This window comes from Monodelphis domestica, chromosome 2 (genome assembly GCF_027887165.1).
Source record: "Monodelphis domestica isolate mMonDom1 chromosome 2, mMonDom1.pri, whole genome shotgun sequence".
Classification (NCBI taxonomy): domain Eukaryota; kingdom Metazoa; phylum Chordata; class Mammalia; order Didelphimorphia; family Didelphidae; genus Monodelphis; species Monodelphis domestica.
Genome location: NC_077228.1, coordinates 330,442,952 through 330,455,418, shown reverse-complemented (window position 1 = coordinate 330,455,418; position 12,467 = coordinate 330,442,952). Strand labels below are relative to the sequence as shown.

General features: G+C 32.4%; 1 protein-coding gene across 2 annotated transcripts in view; it reads right to left on the bottom strand.

The window, feature by feature from the left end:
• MEI4 (meiotic double-stranded break formation protein 4) overlaps positions 1 to 12,467 on the bottom strand; it is a 343,130-nt gene that overhangs the window by 29,826 nt on the left and 300,837 nt on the right. The window lies entirely within an intron of this gene.

Below are 12,467 nucleotides of genomic sequence, written 5' to 3'. Positions count from 1 at the left end.
GCAGATTCCGGGGATTCCAGGTTAAAGAAAAAAACAACAACACTGCAGGCAAACTGAAAGATAGAATAATAATTGGGATATTACAAAGCAAGAGACATAATTATAACAAGACTAGGAATTCATTAGAGTCTCCTCTTTCTGCTTTTCATTTTTTATTCTATCTATACTCTATTTTTATTCTCTTTTTGACATTGTCTCTTTCTCTCGATCTCTATTTCTATTTTTATTCTCTTTCTGACTATGTCTCTTTCTCTTTCTCTCTATCTCTATTTCTTTATCTATCCCTTTTCTCTTTAAGAGTAAAATGTAACACTAGCAGAACATATCCAGAGAGAGAAAACAAATCCTAGATCTGTGAGTAAATTGGTTCTTGCAAAGCTGGTTTGGTCAGTTATCTAAGATAGAAAATGAATAAAGTATAATGCCATTTCAACAATCTGAACTTTCTTTTACATTGAATTTCTTATTTCCTCAAAAAGAAAATTACTTAGTGTTTAGCAAATGATTTCAAAATCTATTCACACTATTTGAAACAGTTCTTACATTTTAATTTCAAATCCATTTTCAAAAAATTCTTTAACCTTCCCTATATAGCAGAGTTGTATTACCGATGAACATAATTTAACTAATAAAATATGATTAGTAAGCCTGAATGCATTTTTATTTTATTAATTGCTCTTAGCTTGAGTTGTTGTTGTTGTTGTTGTTGTTTTAATGAATCACCTAATTTCCATTTTCCAAACTAATTTAAATATACTCATTGAATGGAACTTCATCTATAGGAAAATTTCAGTCCTTTATCCTGGATATTATTGTGTGTTCAATAAAATTCATTAGCTAGTTTTCCAATATTTCTACTTGTTTTTCAAAGGAACATTTAAATAATTTCTTAAGCTATTTCTTTTGATTCATGAAAAGTGAGGATAAGTTAGGTTATATGTCATACAATAGGGGGAGGAAGACTTTTTGATATTTTTGGAAGATATTTTAATTCTAAAAAGCAATTTAAATTTTATACAGACACACAAAACAAAGAGGATTCTTCTATCTCCTCCCATCTTCATGTTAATTGAATTACTTTATAAGTTACATCCCTGTTAAATTTTAATACTGTCTTCTGTATTAACTTGGCTGTTTTTTGGATATCAACATAAAAAGATATATAAAATTCATATATGAAAAATATTTTTTCTACTTTATTAAGATGGCAGAAAGGCAAGTACCCTTGCTTGGGCACATTTAAGATAAACAAGAAGAGTATAACCAAGTTCAATCTAAAAAATTTCTTTTAATTAAAAATCCATAGGCCTATAAATTTACCTATAAGTTACCTATACTAGTGAAATCACAAATCCAATCCTTATCATTGTAAGTTCATTAAGAAACTGGGATAATATTCATAAATAACTCTGATAATCTTAAAGTGCCCTGTAAATTCTATTTATTATATTCTGAGGAAATATAGCTTAACTATTCCTACTGCTCTCTTGTAGGTTACTTAAAATGTGGGTGTGAATTTCAGGAAGAGGCTCATTCTCTGTTCTAGAAGGAGAAAAAAGAAAAAAAAAACTACAAAGGAGAAGTCAGCCTAAGTGGAGAACGTTTGGGAACTTCTGTGGTAGTGAATGAACATATTCTTTTATAGGTATGTTTTGATATATGGAATTAATGCCTCTATTCAAGAGAATATACAGTTGCTTCAATATATTTTAATGACAGAAAAAGGAATTTCAGAAAAGATGGCTGTGTGAACGATCATGTCTAAGCCCAATTCTTTTTCATTAAATTAAAACAGCAAAAACTGTGCTAAATGAAGGGAAAGCACTCATCATAAGAAGAGGCTCAGGAAAAAAAATGAAACAAAAATGAGCACAAAACACAATGAAGACATAAATGAACAAAGAGATTGCTATATGATGAATAAATATTATGGAGGGTGAAAATGAGAAAAATGTTCAGAATAATGGAATATTTCTATAAAACAATTCTATAAAACAAATAAAACATAGGACTCCATACTCTCTACACTCTCATTTACTCTCATAGAGTATAACTAGTGTGAGAAAATGAGGAATGATTGAGAAGCTTAAAATAATTAAAATAGGACATTAAGGAATTAGAGCTGTTAATTTCACCTAAGAAAAAAAGATTTAGATTAGTATGTATAGTAGGAAACATTAATAAATGATTAAAAACAAAAAAGGAAGAGATGGACTTAAAAAATGCCAAGAACAAACAACATATATCATAATATAAACTAAAAACAAAAAGAAAAATGTTTGAGATGTCTACAAAAGAATACAGTCATGAAAATAGAACTCAGTGAGGTAATATAAGATCCATTTTTTTTAAAAAAAGAAGAGAACATAAGGAAAAAAATGAGAAATTTCTGTCTTATGACAACAAAGTTAAAAACTTAAGTGAAATGGGTGACTTTTGAGATCCATAAGTGTTATACATTGATGTATTTTAGATATTTTTCAATGAATTGATCAGTTATGCTGATGTCATTATCCTTTCCTTTTTTGTCCTTAAAAGTAGCTAATTATAATATGGAAAGGTTTTTCTGGGATAGGGAGGAGAACATATATTCAGGGAAATTATTGTGGTACAAAAAAAGACATTAATAAGAATGTAATTCAAAAAAATCAATAGCACATTATAGGGGATGGAATCAATATAGCAGAGAAAGAGCTGATACATGTTGAACTCTCCCAAATTCCCTTCCAAACTTCTTTAAAATGATACCTCAAAATGAATTCTGGAGTTGCAGAAACAAGAAAAGGGTTTAGTAAAACATTTTTCCTATCTAAGACAACTTAGAAAGTCAACAAAGTCTTTCTCACAGAGGAGGGAGTAAAACAATCTAGAACAGGGAGGATCCCCATAAGTCAGTATAGTCCTTAATGGAAAAGAAAAGCAGCAATAACTTCTGGGCTCCCAGCTCACACACAGTTAAGGGAGTCACATAGCTGCTAAAAAGAGATTAGCATTTAATGTAGAATTCTGTTACATTGCCCATTTGAATTTCAAGAATGTAGTCTTTTTTTTTAACTTTTTTAATAGTTACTCACAGATAAGAATAGTGAACAATGAACACACAATATTGTAGAAGAACTAAAAACTTACAGGTTCCTAGAACTAGCTCAGAAAACAGAGGCATAAAAAACCTGAAGCTTGGGATACAGTCCCTTACACCTAGGAAGAGCAGGCAACTGTAACATAAAGTCAAAAGTCATGAAATAGGATGGAAAATGAGCAAAAAACAAAAGGAAGAAAAAATGAAAAACAAAAAAGTAAACAAAAAATCTGACTATAAAAAGTTACCATGATAACAGGGAAGATTGAGACACAAACTTCAAAAAGAACAAGAATGTCAAAACTACTTTATGGGAAGACTTAAAAAAAATGTCAAATTTGGTCAGGACTTAAAAGAATTCCTAGAAGAGTTCAAAAAGAATTTTAAAAATCAAATAAGAAAAGTAGAAAAAATTAGGAAAGAAATGAGAGTGATACAAGAGACTCAAGAAAAAAGATAACAGCTTGGAAAGGAAGCAAAAAAAATAAGTAGAAAGAAGATTTATAAAAATTAACTGAAAAGAAACCAAATGCTTAAAAAGTAGACTTGGCCAAATGAAAAAGGAAGTACAAAAGCTCACTTAAGAAAAATACTTCCTTAAAAATTAGAACTGGCAAGTGGAATGTAATGGCTCTGTGAGAAATTAAGAAATAATAAAATGAAAAAAATGAAAAAAAATTGAAAAAATATTAAATAGCTCATTTAACAAATGGCCTGAAAAATAGTTTGAGGAGAGATAATTTAAGAATTATTAGACTATGTGAAAACCATGATTAATAAGAGACCAAGAATCATATTCTAAGGAAACATTAAGGAAAACTGCCCATGATATAGTAGAACTAGAAGTTAAAATAGAAATTGAAAGAATCCATTAATCGCCTCCTAACAAATATATCAAAATGAAAATTAGCAGGAATATTGTAGTCAAATTTCAGGTCAAGGAGAAAATACTGCAAGCAGTTGTAACAGAAAAAAAATTCAAATTTCATGAAGCCATATCAGGAATATATAGGATCTGACAGCTTCTACATTAAAAGTATGGCGAGTATTAAATATGATATTCTGGAAGGCAAAGGAGCTAGAATTATAACCAAGAGTCATCTAACCAGCAAAATTGATTATATTCTTTCGGGAAAAAAAAAAGATATTCATTGAAATAGAGGACTTATAAGTATTCCTGATGAAAAGGCCAGAGCTGAACAGAAAATGTAATTTTTAAAGAAAAGACTCAAAAGAAGCATAAAAAGGTAAAAAAGAAAGATACATCATAAGGAATTCAATTAGGTTAATTTAAACTGTTTATATTATGACATTGGAAGATGATACTTATAAATGCTAAGAACTTTATCATTATGAAAACAATTAGGAGTATACATACAGAGGATACCAGTGTGAGTTGAGCAAACCCACTTATTTATGAAAATAGTGAATATAATTCAGGTGCTTTATGAAGAAAAGAAAATACACTGAGTGAATAAGTTCTTACTCAGCTCAAACTACAAGAGATTCCAATTTCACCCAAGAGGAAATTCCCTGAAGTCTGTAGGGAAGGAAGTTAAAATTCAACTATATTTCAGAGTGGACTTCTACTACATTTTTGCACCTTCCTAAATCTGTTGCTCTCACTCTTTGTATAAAATCAATCTCCAATAGAGTGTGGCACCAAGTTTGTCCTGTGAAGAATTCAGAAAGATTATTTCTGCTTTCAAAAGTTCTCATATCAGTTCTATCCCTCACATAGGTATGCTTCATAGGATCAACACTGGTTTTTTTTGTTTTTTTGTTTTTTGTTTTTTTTTACTTAGGAGAATCTCAAAAATGTACCAAGTTTGACTGGCAGCATAGGTTAACATTCCTTAATTAATAATGTAAATGTATCTTGCTCCCCAAAAGAAAAAATTGCTCTTCATTAATTACATGCAAATATGGGAATGTGACAGTAAGGAGATTGAAAGTAAGAGGTACTGTGTCCAAAACTTGGGTGTATTTTTAAATGAGGTATTAGGTAGATGCTATTGTAATTTTTTTCTTCAGATAACATGATACAATTTTCAACAATAATTTTCCATAGCTATAGGCCATTAATCAATCACTCAGCTCTATTTGGTTACTCTAGAGTAACCAGTTGGGGCCAAGCACATATCTAGAACTCAAAGAGCTGTTTATTATGTGTGACATGGTCCTGCACTTTCTTTCTCTTTTTTAGTAAATATGTCTACTATGTGGGTTAACATTTTTACCATTTAGATCATAAATTATGCTGCTACATACTTGGCTCTACATCCATACCTGTAAACTTTCTACAAGTCATATTTATAGAGTCATTAATTGATCAGAATATCAGAGATGAATTAAAGCAAATTCACATCAAAATAACCATCCTATACATTTTCGAGTTTTCATTTCCTGAAGATTCTTCTTTCTCCCTCTTTCAGGCTGACCGAGACCCAGAATTTAATTTCCTCCCAATTTTTCTTACCTGGAAAAGGTTTTTCACATATTACAAAAAAACCACCTTGGAGGATCAGTTTCCAATGTAACGTATGATATATAGGAACACAGAACACTTTTTGAGTCTCTGCTAGGGAATTGTTATAGCAGTCAGGTGATATCCAAAGTGAATAAATTTCTAGAAAGATTCACACCAAATGTGAATGTTGTTTAATCTTAATATTTATTTTCTTTGATTGATTATCACACCAAGTCAACATTGCCTGTGATACATTTGATTTGCTGGGGAGAGAATTTTACCAATTTGACCCAGATCTCCAGGTTCCCTTCTTTCTCTATTTAGGTATACACATTGAATTTATATCTCTCTATAGTACTGGGCAGATTTGAAGGATTTTTATCCATGGTATACAAAATGTGACTACCTATCACAGGATCTCCAAAACACATGAAGAAGCAGATGGTACCACCTAGTAAAAGCAGACCACTTGTCATTACACAGTGCAAAATTTCCCTTTTGAAAACTGTCATTGGCTTGCTCTGTCATTTAAAGGCTTTATGCTTATTCTATTTGCTATTACTTGACCCTCATGCATAGTGGTCAGAGTACAGATGCTATGTTTAGAAAAAAAAAACAACTTCTTTCCTATTCTCATAGAGCTGAGGGTTTTGTCATACATATAATATGTGAGATCCAAATGTCATAACTAATTAGGGTCAATATATAAAGTGGCATTTGAATTGATTAATAAAAAGAGGGAAGAATTCAATAAGGTGGAGAAGAGGACAGCTGAGGAATAGAAGGAACAAACAATATAAGAAAGACAGAGTCAGGCAGGCATGGAACATGTAAAGATAAGGTAGGCTAGTCCAATTTGATTCTAGTCTAAATTCCAGAAGAGAAGTAGTCTAAGATAATACTTAGAGGATAGAATAGTACAAGATTGTGGACAGCACTGAATACTAAGGTAAGAAATTAAAAATAATTAAGAGATTTATAATATTCCTTGTGCAGGGTAAAAAGGACTGGTAAGAGAATGATGGCTATAGAAATATTAACATAGGCCATTTAAATATCAACAGATGATAATTACTTAAGGCAGTTTGTAACTTCTAACCTGAGATCAGGTATAAAATTTGAACTAAAAATTAATCTAACTGAAAACAACCAATTTCTTCTCTTAACTTCTAGAGAAAGTAACTACTTGGATCAAGGGAAGTAAGGGCACAGAGGCATAGAAAAACAAGGAACTCAATTTTCTCATAAGATAAAAAAACAATAAGCAATTTGAAGATTGGAAAATTTGTGCCACAAATGACATGGGATTAAGTCCTTCTGGTAAAATTATTATTGGTATGAAGGATCAAAATGTTCTAGGAAGAGCATATGTGAGGGAAGGTTTTAGATGGGTAAACTTAATTACCTTGCATTCACTCTGAACTAGCAAGTGCTACATACTTGCTTCTGCACTTGTTACAAGAAATCAAATGAGCCTTGACCTCCATTTAAAATCATATGTTAGGCTGCTCATCTCTAGAGCAACACAATATCACCTTACTGATTAAATTCATAGAAACATTTACACCAAATATGAATGCTGTTTAGTCTTAATACTTATTTTCTCTGATCCATTATACGCCAAGTCATCAATTGCCTGTGACACATCTGACATCATTATAATAATCATTTAGTTTCAGCTTTCCAAGAGTTTTTTAAAGTCTAAGATTGATGAAATTTTATTCTGATGCCCTGAATTTTCAGTGGTACACTGGTAATTCTCTATAATATCAACAAAAAAAAAACCCAAACATATTATCATCTCTGGATAGCCATATGCTTGGCTTTAGAGATAAAATAATAGTATTATGAGCAACCACCAACTAACTGCTATGCTAGGCCCAAGAGACCTGTGAAATGTAGTCCCCTTCACCATGGTTCTTACTTCTAACCAAGTTCTTATAGCTATCATTAAGGAAAATAATTCATGAAAATGAGCTCACCATCCTCATTACTACAAATTCCAAATGCCAACAAACTATCACAGAAAGGAAAACAAGTCAGCCTAGCTAACCCAGCAAGGTGCCCTCAGGGTGAGAAAGAAGATGACATGTTCCAGACAGTCCAAACTACCTTAACCACCACCTCCCCTCAAAGTCTAATCAAGACACCCCAGGATCCCAAGTCCAAGAGCCCTAGGAATAATGTTGATTTTCCCCCTAACCCACCCATCAGACACCATCTTTCTTATCCTTGTTTCTAGCTTGACCCCTAAAGCTATCATTGAGGGGAATAGCCTTTATAGAGAAGGTATCCACCATCCATGCCACCATCAACAGCAATCAGATTTCAGTTTCCAGGTAGGCAAGCCCATGATTCCTGGTAACTGCAGAATCTTTGAGACTAGTCCTGCTTCTAGTCTAGGCCTTAATAGGCCAGGAAAACAAAACGTGGGGGTAATGTGACCTAATAGTTCTAGTGCCACAGAGAGTGAAAACCTTTAAGTGACAGTTCTTACTTGCTGAAGTCTTTGGTAAAATTGTATGGCTGAATATCAATAACTAAAAGAATTTTCTTAATGGAAATGGCTTTAAGGATTGCTACCTTCAACATAGCTACTTCACCCTAAAAACCATGGGACTTTTCCCTATGACACGGCTGAAACCTGTATGTGGTTTTTCTCCCATAAGAATGTGAGTCCTTTGAGAGCAGAATCGGTCTTACTTTTTAATTTTATTTACCTCAGTGTTCTGCATATGTTGTTATTGTTCAGTCATTTTCAGTCATGTTTGTTTCTTTGTGAGCCCATTTGGAGTTTTCTTCACAAAGATACTGGAGTGTTTTGCCATTTCCTTCTCTGGCTCATTTTAAATGCAAGCAAACTGTGGAAAACAGGATTTAATGACTTGTCAAGGGTTACATATCTATTCATTATCTAAGGTCTGAGATTTAAATTCAGGAAGATGAACCTTCTTGACTCCAGGCCTGGCACTCTACTGTGCCACCTAGCTGCTCGATTTTCATATAGTACACACTCCATAAATGCTTACTTATTCTTATGTTAGGGTCTAAAAGGTCCTTAGAGGTGATTGAGTCCAAACGTCTCATCTTACAGAATAGGAAAACTGGGTCTGAAAAGGTTAAGTGACTGGCCTAATGCCAATACTTTCCCCACTTGCATCCTTCTGTGTCCAACTATGGAAACACCATATATATATGAGTTATCTCGGGGAGTTTACAATTTCAGAGAGCGAAAGGATATTAGATTTAGAGCTAGAAGGGATGTTCTGAATCATCCATTTCAATCAGAAGAAAAGAGACCCCGTGTAGCAATGTAAGGTAACACACAAGTTAAGGACAGATCCACGATTTGATGACAACCTCTAATTCCAAGTAAATTAACTTTGCTCTGCTCCAGGTTTCTTCTCTTTGGTATCTGGACTTACACACACTTTTTCAATTCATCTTCAGGAGTGGAGTCCTGGTTGTCCTGGCAAGTGATCTACAATGCAGTTGGCTAAAATACCTTGAGCATGCTACTTGAGCCTTAGTTTCCTCATCTGCAAGATGTAAGTGTGGATTAAGATTCTTAGATCCTCTCTAATTCTAAGACTATATGAGCATATGTGTGTGTGTGTGTTTGTGTGTGTGTAACTAATGAATTGTATGAGGGTTATGATGGCATTTTCTGTATGTAAACTCCTTTGCAAGGAGAATTTGGGAAGAATATATGAGATGCTCTTTGAGACATAACACCCAGTTTACATCTCAGTGAGAAAATACAAAAGAGGAATGAAGTAGAGCTAACATGAACTTTGAAAATGGTTTTTAAAAAATCAAATAGGTTACTGTTTCATAGTATGACTTTTGTTCAATGCATACCTGAATGGTGGATGGCTATAACTACATACACAATTTGATGGGATCCAAAAGGTAATAGTAAAATTACCTACTCCTTTGTCAGATGTAGTCTCACAGTGAGTCTCTGTCTATGGAAAATATTGGATTGTGACTATTAGAATCCTCTCTAGCTCTTGGGTGTCCATGGACAGAATTGAACTCATTTTACATTGCTCACAAATTCAGGGTCAGTCCCTGAATTTCCCTGCTTGGAGGGTTGTGAAGAAAACACTTTATAAATCTGAAAGCACTCCAAAAATGTAATGGGATTCTGACAATGTTGATGGTTTTTAACTTAGAGGAAAAGTGATTTTCATGATGGTTTCATTACTTTGTCTTAATGCCTAATTCCTTTTTATTTTCCCTAGGAAAAAAATGCTGATGGTCACCACCACTCTACTCTCATTTATTTTTTAAAAAAAGGAAGCCTTTCCCCCCTCTTCTTTTGTCAATAAATAACAATTGAAACTGTTATTTTAAAATGTTTCTAAAATAAAGATATAAAGATCATATAAAAAATCTGTGGCTTTTGTTTTATTTTATGCATGTATATATACATATATATATATATATACAAATTTAAATTCACTATATCCCTATTGTTTATATCTAAAGTTTAATTATATAAAACAATATGTTTTAGTGAACAATAAATTTTTCCATTTTTTCTTCATCTTTTCCTTTGCATTTCTATGTATAATTTTACTGAGGATACACCCTGTCATCCTTCATCCATTCAGTTTTTCTTAATGTTCAATTTTTGTGACATATGTTGTTATTTTAACAGTATACCCACCATGTATGTATCACGAAAAAGCATGATGGTTCATTAAGAAAAAAAGTGTTATAAATTTGGAATATATGCTTCAAAGTTTCCTAATTTGCCAATTTATTGGTCTTTCAAATGACAAATGCAAGTAAAGTGGAGGTGGCCATTAGTGTTTTTTCTGAGTAAATAAAAATGAATTAGGGATTAAAACTAAATAATGAAACTATAATGAAAATCACTTTTCCTCTTAGTTAAAAATCATAATCACTGTCAGGAAAAGGAAGATTAGTTCCTGACTTTAACACTAAAAAGACATGAGGGGATACTAATGCATAGCAATAAACATGTGGACAATTTTGCAAGGACAAACTTTTCATCAATGGTAAAACAAAGCCCATCTATGTCTAAATCGAAACTTAGACACTCCAAATGAATTTCTGAATAACTTCTATTACTAATTTGTTATAGAAAATGACTTTTCTCTCTTTTTGGTTAAGATTTGTGATTTCAACAGTATGGATAACCCCATAGCAAAACTATTTCTAAAATGTTAACCAACAACCATTTTTTAAAAATATTTATCATCTTAGATGCCTTGGGGAACTGAGATGTTATGTATATGATGTCATAATATGGCTACTAAGTGGATTAGGTATAGCTTGAATCCAACTGCTCCTCACTTTAAGGCTTGTAGATCCCTAGCCATTATGCTAAGCTACTTTTCATACAAATGATAAACACTATATTGTTCCTTTTTGTCTGACTGCTTAGGACCTTGGCAAAGACATTAGAGTTGTCTGCCACTTTCTTCACCATTAGATTAAGGCAAACAGAAGTTAAGTAACTTGCCAAAGGTCATATAGCAGCTAGGGATACCTTTGAACTTAGATCTTCCTGACTCTGTATCAATCTCTATTAATTAAAGCACCTATCTTCCTCTATATGCTCTGCACCCAAATCCTAATGGTTCAGAGATTAGTAAGAAATCAAACAAAAGTCTAATTATCTTTTCTGATACATGTCATCATTTTCTTAATTGAAATACCTCATTTCAAGTTTTTAAGCATTTAAGAAAGTTATAGAAGAACAAAAATTTCATTTTGGGTTGGGTGAAGCAATCTGCTAAGGATTTACTTTTTAAATCAACCTTGATTCTCTGACTCCTGCTAATAAATATATTTCTCCCTCTTGACTGTGACAAATATTTTCATGGAATGGTGAACAACAAACTGGGTGGGGAGGTAGGCCATATATGGTACCTTCTAGCACTTTAGGTAATACTTTGAAAAAAGCATATTAAAAAAAACAAAAAAAACAACTGGCTGATAGGTTGCCAAACATGACTCTTCCCCCACTTTTTTTTCTTTATCATGGATACGACCATTATTGGATTTATCCACTAGACTGAAAATAAATATCTACACAGAACTAGGAAACTTTTAATATAACTTCAATATCATAATTCAAATTCAAACAGATTTTTAAGAAACTAGCTCAATTAAAACCCATTAAATCAAACTATAGTACCCCCACTTAAATATGACTAAAATTTAAATGCAGACATTTGGTGAGTTGGAAAGAATAATAAACTTTCATATTAATAACAATCTAATTACATAAAGGTACAATTATGATTTTCATAGATCTTGTACTGGTAAGTATAAGTTATATATATATATATATATATATATATATATATAATAGTTATAGTATTTAGAGACCTAGCATAATACAAAATACGTGATTCTGTTATATCAGAGAGGTCACTAAGCCCACAGGGGAAAAAATGGCCCATAAAATTCTGGTGATCATAGCAGATTAAAATGTAATGAAAAATAGGTAACAAAGAAAGTAAAAATACACTGAAAAAGTATGTGGTTTTCTAAGGCAATATGAAGCCCGCTGGTATCTTTTTGCATGGTTTAGTGGCCCCTGTTTCTATCCGAGATGGACACTACTGAATTACCCAGTCTTCTGTTCTTTCATAGATCATAGATCATGGATTGTGAAATCATAGCATCATCATCATTTGTTGAGTTAATAAGGAAATCTAATTCTTCTTCAAAGTTGCAAGTTAGGAGAAGTCTTTTGATGCATTTTCTGCCAGCTCAAGGACCTCTGCTTTCTTACAGAATGGCTGCATCTTATGGTATTAATTATTTCCAGATATCTATAGCTCTTTGCTCTAGAATTTAGCTGTCAATGGATATGTCCTCCTTGAAGCTAAGCTACTCCTCAGTGATCAATAAACCACTTTTGTCTTTTCTTTT